Source organism: Arachis hypogaea, chromosome 6, assembly GCF_003086295.3.
Source record: "Arachis hypogaea cultivar Tifrunner chromosome 6, arahy.Tifrunner.gnm2.J5K5, whole genome shotgun sequence".
Taxonomy (NCBI): domain Eukaryota; kingdom Viridiplantae; phylum Streptophyta; class Magnoliopsida; order Fabales; family Fabaceae; genus Arachis; species Arachis hypogaea.
In genome coordinates this window covers 54,927,161-54,937,152 of record NC_092041.1, presented here as the reverse complement: position 1 = coordinate 54,937,152, position 9,992 = coordinate 54,927,161, and the positions used below count along the sequence as shown (strand labels likewise).

At 37.4% G+C, this 9,992-nt stretch overlaps 1 non-coding gene across 1 annotated transcript; it reads left to right on the top strand.

The window, feature by feature from the left end:
* Window positions 1-3,269: 3,269 nt before the first annotated feature.
* On the top strand, window positions 3,270-3,373 carry LOC112700025 (small nucleolar RNA R71). Its single transcript, XR_003152950.1, has one exon. It is a non-coding gene; the product is annotated as a small nucleolar RNA R71 (small nucleolar RNA).
* Window positions 3,374-9,992: the final 6,619 nt, after the last annotated feature.

Genomic DNA, 9,992 nt, shown 5'->3' with positions numbered 1-9,992 from the left:
CTTTCTATATTTTTATTCGCCATTTATATATTTTTTTTCGCAAGCTTTCTTTTTCACTGCTTTTTCTTGCTTCAAGAATCAATTTCATGAATTTTTCAGTCCATCAATAACATTTCTCTTTGTTCATCATTCTTTCAAGAGCCAACAATTTTAACACTCATAAACAACAATATCAAAAGACATATGCACTGTTCAATCATTCATTCAGAAAACAAAAAGTATTGTCACCACATCAATATAATTAAATTAAATTCAAGGATAAATTCGAAATTCATGTACTTCTTGTTCTTTTGAATTAAAAAATTTTTCATTTAAGAGAGGTGAAAGACTAATGGGTTTTATTCATAGCTTTAAGGCATGGTTACATACTAATGATCATGAAGTAGAGACACAAAACATAGATAAACACAATACTAAAAACTGAAAACAGAAAGAAATAAAGGACAAGGAATGGATCCACCTGAGTGAGGGTGGTGCCTTCTTGAAGGTCCAATGGTGCTTTTTGAGCTCCTCTATGTCTCTTCCTTGCTTCTGTTGAATGATTCCTAGTAATTTTGGTGTTTCTTCCCTTAGTTGCTTCCAATATTTGTGTGGAGGATAACTTATTCCCTGAGATATCTCAGGGATCTCTTGATTTGCAGCCATATGTTCTACCACTGAGCTATGACGGCTTATATTTTTTTCCATCTCCCAAGACTCAGAGGTGGAAGCTTTTGTCTTCCATTTGAGGTTTCTCTAGCCTTAGGTGCCATTAATGGTAATGGAAAAGCAGAAAAAGCTATGCTTTTACCACACCAAACTTAAAATATTGCTCGCCCTCGAGCAAGAAAGAAAAGAAGAGAAGAAGAAGAAGAAGAAGAGAATGGAGGTGTGAGGGGAGATGGATTCGGCTATATGGGTGGGATTGGGTGGGAAAGAGAAGTTGAATTGTAAAGGTAGGTGGGGTGTATAGGGAAGAGTGGATAGATGTAGGTGGTGAATGAAAAATAGAAGGGATGACCATGAATGGAAAGAGAGAGGGTGAGGTAGGTGGGGATCCTGTGGGGTCCACAGATCCTGAGGTGGGGATCCTGTGGGGTCCACAGATCCTGAGGTGAAAAGAAATACCATTCCTTCACCATATAGGCATGTAAAATGCCTTCATGCATCATTCTGGCGTTCAAACGCCCATTGGTGCATGTTCTGGGCGTTCAACGCCCATGTAATGCATGTTTCTGGCGTTGAACGCCAGTTTCATGCTTGTTCCTGGCGTTCAGCGCCAGCTTGTCCTCTCTGCGCACCTTCCTGGCGTTTAACGCCAGGTTGTTGCTTGTTTCTGGCGTTCAGCACCAGAATGGTGCTCTGTTCTGGCGTTGAACGCCAGCCAGATGCATCTTACTGGCGTTGAACGCCAGTCTGCGCTGCCTCCAGGGTGAACAATTTTTTCTTCTGTTTTTGACTCTGTTTTTAATTTTTTTTATTTTTTCGTGATTCCTCATGATCATGTACCTAATTAAACACAAAAATAACACTAAAACAAAATAAAATAAAATTAGATAAATAAAATTGGGTTGCCTCCCAACAAGCGCTTCTTTAATGTCAATAGCTTGACAGTGGCTCTCATGGAGCCACAAGGTGATCAGGTCAATGTTGTATAGTTGTCCACACCAAACTTAGAGTTTGGATATGGGATCTTAACACCAAACTTAGAGTTTGACTGTGTGGGCTCTTCTTGACCTTGAACTGAGAGAAGCTCTTCATGCTTACTCTCTTTTGTCACAGAGGGATGGCCATGTGCCTTAAACACAAGGTAGTCCCCATTCAATTGAAGGACTAACTCACCTCTGTTGACATCTATCACAGCTCCTGCTGTGGCTAGGAAAGGTCTTCCTAGGATGATACATTCATCATCTTCCTTCCTAGTGTCTAGGATTATGAAATCAACAGGGATGTAAAGGCCTTCAACCTTTACTAGCACGTCCTCTACTATTCCATAAGCTTGTCTTATTGACTTATCTGTCAATTGTAATGAAAACAAGGCAGGTTGTATCTCAATGATCCCCAGCTTCTCCATTACAGAGAGTGGCATAAGATTTATCCCTGACCCTAGATCACATAGAGCTTTTTCAAAGCTCATGGTGCCTATGGTACAAGGTATTAGGAACTTGCCAGGATCTTGTTTTTTTTTTAGGTAGAGTTCTCTGAATCCAAGTATCTAGTTCACTAATGAGCAAGGGGGGTTCACTTTCCCAAGTCTCATTACCAAACAGCTTGGCATTCAGCTTCATGATAGCTCCTAAATATTGAGCAACTTGCTCTCCAGTCACATCTTCATCCTCTTCAGAAGAAGAATAGTCTTCAGAGCTCATGAATAGCAGAAGGAGATTTAATGGAATCTCTATGGTCTCTAGATGAGCCTCAGATTCCTCTGGATCCTTAATAGGAAACTCCTTCTTGCTTGAAGGACGTCCCAGGAGGTCTTCCTCACTAGGATTTTCGTCCTCCTCCTCCTTAGTGCATTTGGCCACTTTGATTAAATCAATGGCCTTGCACTCTCCTTTGGATTTTCTTCTGTATTGCTTGGGAGAATACTGGGAGGAGTTTCAATGACTTTCTTACTCAGCTGGCCCACTTGTGCCTCCAAATTTCTGATGGAGGATCTTGTTTCATTCATGAAACTAAAAGTGGCTTTTGACAGATCGGAGACAATATTGGCTAAATTAGAAGTGTTTTGTTCAGAATTCTCTGTCTGTTGCTGAGAAGATGATGGATATGGCTTGCTATTGCTCAGCCTATTACGTCCACCATTGTTAAAGCCTTGTTGAGGCTTTTGTTGATCCTTCCAGGAGAAATTTGGATGATTTCTCCATGATGGGTTATAGGTGTTTCCATAAGGTTCACCCATGTAATTAACCTCTGCCATGGCAGGGTTCTCAGGATCATAAGCTTCTTCAGAAGCTACCTCTCTAGTACTGTTTGATGCATGTTGCAATCCATTCAGATTTTGAGAGATTATGTTGACCTGTTGAGTCAACATTTTGTTCTGAGCCAATATGGCATTCAGAGCATCAATTTCAAGAACTCCTTTCTTCTGAGGTATCCCATTATTCACGGAATTCCTCTCAGAGGTGTACATGAACTGATTGTTTGCAACCATGTCAATGAGTTCTTGAGCCTCTTCAGGCGTTTTCTTCAGGTGAATAGATCTACCTGCAGAATGATCCAGTGACATTTTCAAAAATTCAGAGAGACCATAATAGAATATATCTAATAGGGTCCATTCTGAAAACATGTCAGATGGACATCTTTTGGTCAACTGCTTGTATCTTTCCCAAGCTTCATAGAGGGATTCACCATCTTTTTGTTTGAAGGTTTGAACATCCACTCTCAGCTTGCTCAGCTTTTGAGGAGGAAAGAATTTATCCAAGAAGGCAGTGACCAGCTTATCCCAGGAGTTCAGGCTATCCTTAGGTTGTGAATCCAACCATATTCTAGCTCTGTCTCTTACAGCAAAAGGGAAAAGCATGAGTCTATAGACTTCAGGATCAACTCCATTCGTCTTTACAGTCTCACAGATCTGCAAGAATTCAGTTAAAAACTGATAAGGATCTTCAGATGGAAGTCCATAAAACTTGCAGTTTTGTTGCATTAAAGCAACTAGTTGAGGCTTAAGCTCAAAGTTATTCGCTCCAATGGCAGGAATGGAGATGCTTCTTCCATCAAACTTGGACGTTGGCTTTGTGAAGTCACCAAGCAGTCTCCTTGCATTATTATTATTATTATTTTCGGCTGCCATCTCCTTCTCCTGTTCGAAAATTTCTGAAAGGTTATTTCTGGATTGTTGTAATTTAGCTTCTCTTAATTTTCTCTTCAGAGTCCTTTCAGGTTCTGGATCAATTTCAACAAGAGTGCCTTTTTCCCTGTTCCTGCTCATATGAAAGAGAAGAAAACAAGAAAAGAAAGAGGAATCCTCTATGTCACAGTATAGAGATTCCTTTATGTTAGTAGAAGAAGAAAGGGGTAGAAGAAAGAAGAAGGATGGATTCGGATTCTTTAGATGAAGAGAGGTGAAGAGAAATGTTAGTAATTAAATAATTAAATAGAATAAGAGAAGAGAAGAGAAATTCGAAAATAATTTTAAAAAGGGGTTAGTGATTTTCGAAAATTAAAGATGAGATGAGATTAGAATTAAAATTCAAAACAATTAATTAATTAAAAAGAAATTTTGAAAAAGGGATGAGATATTTTCGAAAATTAGAGAAGGAAAAGTAGTTAGGTGGTTTTGAAAAAGATAAGAAACAAACAAAAGGTTAGTTAGTTGATTGAAAAAGATTTGAAATCAAAAAAAAGATAAGAAGATAAGAAGTTAGATAAGATATTTTGAAATCAAATTTTGAAAAAGTTAAAATTTTTTTGAAAAAGATAAGATAAAAGATAAAAAGATAAGATAAAAATTTTAATAAAAAGATATTTTGAAAAAGATTTAATTTTTAAAAAGACTTAACTAACAAGAAACTACAAGATAAGATTCTAAAATTTAAAGATTGAACCTTTCTTAACAAGAAAGTAACAAACTTCAAATTTTTGAACCAATCACATTAATTGTTAGCTAATTTTCGAAAATTTGATATAAAGATAAGAAAAAGATTTTGAAAATATTTTGAAAAAGATTTTTGAAATTTTCGAAATTTATAAAAAAATGAAAAAGATATGATTTTTGAAAAAGATTTTGAAAAGATAAGATTTTTAAAATTGAAATTTTGACTTGACTTGTAAGAAACAACTAATTTTAAAAATTTTTGACCAAGTCAACCCAAAATTTCGAAAATTTGGAGGAAAATAAGGAAAAGATATTTTTTTTATTTTTGAATTTTTAATTATGAGAGAGAAAAACAACAAAAATACTCAATGCATGAAATTTTTAGATCAAAACAATGAATGCATGCAAGAATGCTATGAATGTCAAGATGAACACCAAGAACACTTTGAAGATCATGATGAACATCAAGAACATTATTTTGAAAAAAAAATTTTTGATGCAAAGAAAACATGCAAGACACCAAACTTAGAAATCTTTAATGCATGGAAAATATGAATGCAAAAGTGCACAAGAAAAACAAGGAAAGACACAAAATAAGAAAACATCAAGATCAAACAAGAGGACTTATCAAGAACAACTTGAAGATCATGAAGAACACTATGAATGCATGAGATTTTCGAAAAAATGCAAGAAAAATTTTAAAAGCATGCAATTGACACCAAACTTAAAATTTAACACAAGATTCAAACAAGAAACACAAAATATTTTTGATTTTTATGATTTTCTAATTTTTTTGTATTTTCATTAATTTTTTTTCGAAAATATTTTTGGAAAAACGAAAAATAAAAGAAAAATTTTTGAAAAAGATTTTTGAAAAGAAAATTACCTAATCTGAGCAACAAGATGAACCGTCAGTTGTCCATACTCGAACAATCCCCGGCAACGGCGCCAAAAACTTGGTGGACGAAATTGTGATCACTATTCTTTGTGCTTGTATGGATTTATTCAATAATTGTCTTTATTTGAATTCACAACTCCGTTCAACTAACCAGCAAGTGTACTGGGTCGTCCAAGTAATAAACCTTACGTGAGTAAGGGTCGATCCCACAGAGATTGTTGGTATGAAGCAAGCTATGGTCATCTTGCAAATCTCAGTCAGGCAGATTAAAATGGTTTATGGCTTTCGAAAATAAAGATAAGAGAATAGAAATAATAAACGGGATAGAAGACTTATGCAGATTCATTGGTGGGAATTTCAGATAAGCGAATGGAGATGCTGTATGGCTCAAGGACGCCTGCTCTCCTACTGCTTCTACTCAATCCTTCTTACTCCTTTCCATGGCAAGCTTTGTATAGGGGTTCACCATCAGTGGTGGCTACTTTCAATCCTCTCGGGAAAATGATCCTATGCGGCTGTCACTCGCACGGCTAATCGTCTGGAGGCATCACCCATGGTTGATGGCTACATCCCATCCTCGCAGTGAAAACTAATGCTCACGCACTCTGTCACAGTACGGCTAATCACTGGTTGGTTCCCGCTCCTACTAGAATAGAATCCCTTGATTCTTTTGCGTCTGTCACTAACGCCCAGCACTTGCAAGTTTGAAGCACGTCACAGTCATTCATTACCGGAATCCTACTCGGAATACCACAGACAAGGTGAGACTTTCCGGATTCCCAGGATCCTACTCGGAATACCACAGACAAGGTGAGACTTGCTGGATCCTCATAAATGCCGCCATCTATCTAACTTATACCACGAAGATTCTGTTGGGGAATCTAAGAGATACGCATTCAAGCTCTGTTGCATGTAGAACGGAAGTGGTTGTTAGTCACGTGCGTTCATGAGTGAGAATGATAATGAGGGTTACTTATCATCACATTCATCATGTTCTTGGGTACGAATGAATATCTTGGAATAAGAATAAGAGAGATTTGAATAAAAGAAAATAGAATTGCATTAATACTTGAGGTACAGCAGAGCTCCACACCCTTAATCTATGGTGTGCAGAAACTCCACCGTTGAAAAATACATAAGTAAAAGGTTCAGGCATGGCCAAATGGCCAGCCCCCCCTAACGTGATCAATGATCTCCTAAGATGAAGAATAAAACAAAACTGAGACCAAAGATGTCTAATACAATAGATAAATGTCCTATATATACTAGACTAGCTACTAGGGTTTACATGAGTAAGTAAATGATGCATAAATCCACTTCCGGGGCCCACTTGGTGTATGCTTGGGCTGAGCTTGATCAATCCACGAGCTGAGGCTTCTCTTGGAGTTGAACTCCGAGTTATGACGTGTTTTGGGCGTTCAACTCCGGATCATGACGTTTTTCTGGCGTTTAACTCCAGACAGCAGCATGAACTTGGCGTTTAACGCCAAGTTACGTCGTCATTCTTCGAATAAAGTATGGACTATTATCTATTGCTGGAAAGCCCTAGATGTTTACTTTCCAACGCCGTTGAGAGCGCGCCAATTGGAGTTCTGTAGCTCCAGAAAATCCATTTTGAGTGCAGGGAGGTCAGATTCCAACAGCATCAGCAGTCCTTTTGTCAGCCTTCTTCAGAGTTTTGCTCAAATCCCTCAATTTCAGCCAGAATTTACCTGAAATCACAGAAAAACACACAAACTCATAGTAAAGTCCAGAAATGTGAATTTAACATAAAAACTAATGAAAACATCCCTAAAAGTAGCTCAAACTTACTAAAAACTATCTAAAAATAATGCCAAAAAGCGTATAAATTATCCGCTCATCACCTAAAATAGTTTCTTGGAAAGAAAATCATCACCCTAACCAAGTAGTCCTAATAAGAAAGAAGTGGTAAAAATATGTACATATTCTAACTAACATGCAACCTATCATGCAATGCAATAGCTACTCTAACAAAGAAAATAAAAATTTGGTGTTGAAAAGAAAATTGTTACCCATGGAGATTGGTCGGACGACCTCCCCACACTTGAAGATTTCACCGTCCTCGGTGCATGCAAAGACGAGCAAGGTGGATGGGTTGCTATAATTGATGAGCTCCTTCAAAAGGTTGTGCGGATGACTTGTTTGTTGCCCCATTTAAAAGCTTTTCCTTTCTTCTCTCTTGGTGGCCAACCTAAAAGGGAAGGAAAGAAGAACGACAATTAGGCCTACAACAAAGATATCAAAACAAGTAGAACATAGGCCGGGGCTAATGCCAAATAAGAGTAACGTTCCCACTACATGTTAGCTACGCATGTAAACAATATAAGCTAATGACATATTAACTAATACTCGATGTAAGAGTAAAATAGAAGCATGAAAAGCATATGGCACATCAAGTTCAAATAAGAAGAAGTGGGTCATGAAAGACGAGATAAGGTCATATCAATGCACAAAGACATAAGAGTCATACAAGATGAAGCATTGATTTAAAAGTTTCATCACCCAACAATATCAAACAAGTCAAGAAGCACAAAAATAATGTAAGAAAGTCTCAACAATTGAGTAGGAAAGTTCAACACCATTATTAAAATGGAAAACTTAGAAAATAAATTGAGAACAAGGTAGAAAAAACAAAATTAAAATGCAATGAATGAAAATAAGCAAATGCAATAAAAGAAAATGGAGGAAAAGAGAAAAAAAAATTTTTTTAGTATTTTATTTATTATTATTATTATTATTATTATTATTATATTATTATTATTATTATTATTATTTATTAAAAAAATTTTATTTATATTAAAAGAGAAAAAAAAATTTCTAAGAGAGGAAAAAGAAAAAAAAAATTAGAAAGAAAGAAGAAGAGAAGAGGAAAGAAGGAGAAAGGAGGAAGGAGAAAAGCAGGGAGCAAATCCGCGCACGCGCGCACAGCGCGCTTACGCGTGGATGCAGCAGGGACAATCCGCGCGGGCGCGCACAGCGTGCTTACGCGCGGATGAGATTGTGCTCCCAGCACAGTGCTAGCACAAAGAGCGCACAACTCTCTGGTTTTTGTACTAGAAGTTACGGAAGTGCAATCCGCGCGCGCGCACAGCGTGCTAGCGCGCCGTTGCCCGTTTTTTTTTTTTTGCCCAAAAAGCAGAAAAAAATGCCCAAGAGCTCCCTATAATGTCTAAAACTCTTCTTTATTCAATCAAATATCAAACAATTCACAAAAATGCAATTTGATTTTAGGATTTATTCATCTACTACTAATGAATACAACATACTAACAACCAATCTTTACAAACAAATCAATATGAAATGAAAATCTACCTACAATGGCAACTCAAATCACTCGTTAAACAAAACTAAAAGAGGATGGAAAGAGTTTACCATGGTGGGGTGTCTCCCACCTAGCACTTTTAGTTTAAGTCCTTAAGTTGGACATTTTGAGGAGCTTATTGTCATGGTGGCTTATGTTTGTACTCATCCTTGAATCTCCAAGGATCTTTGCTTCTCAATTGGTTGACAGAATTTCCAACCATCTTCATCAAGCTTGGGCAAAGTTCTACCCAAGATATGAGTCCCCATAGTTGGTCTTCACATAGCGAACCAGGATCCCATATCTTGTTTTCGCACCCGTCTTCGATTTGGTCTTTGATGAGCGGATATTTTATACGCTTTTTGGGGGTAATTTCATGTAGATTTTAGCATGTTTCAGTTAGTTTTTAGTAAAATAATATTAGTTTTTAGGCAAAAATCATATTTCTGGACTTTACTATGAGTTTGTGTGTTTTTCTGTGATTTTAGGTATTTTCTGGCTGAAATTGAGGGAGCTGAGCAAAAATCTGACTTAGGCTGAAAAAGGACTGCTGATGCTGTTGGATCCTGACCTCCCTGCACTCGAAATGGATTTTCTGGAGCTACAGGAGTCCAATTGGCGCGCTCTTAACGGCGTTGGAAAGTAGACATCCAGGGCTTTCCAGCAATATATAATATTCCATACTTTGCGCAAGGATAAACGACGTAACTTGGCGTTAAACGCCAAGTTCATGCTGCTGTCTGGAGTTAAACGCCAGAAAAACGTCATTATCCGGAGTTGAACGCCCAAAACACGTCATAACCTGAAGTTTGACGCCAAGAAAGGCCTCTACACGTGGAAAGCTTTAGTCTCAGCCCCAGCACACACCAAGTGGGCCCCAGAAGTGGATTTCTGCACCAATTATCTTAGTTTATTCATTTTCTGTAAACCTAGGTTACTAGTTTACTATTTAAACAACTTTTACAGACATTTCTTGTACCTCATGACATTTTCAGATCTGAATTACATACTTTGTGACAGCATGAGTCTCTAAACTCCATTGTTGGGGGTGAGGAGCTCTGCAGCGTCTCGATGATTTAATACAATTCCTTTGTTTTCCATTCAAACACGCTTGTTCTTATCTAAGATGTTTATTCGCGCTTAATTGTGAAGAAGGTGATGATCCGTGACACTCATCACCTTCCTCAATCCATGAACGTGTGCCTGACAACCACCTCCGTTCTACATCATACTGAATGAATATCTCTTAGATT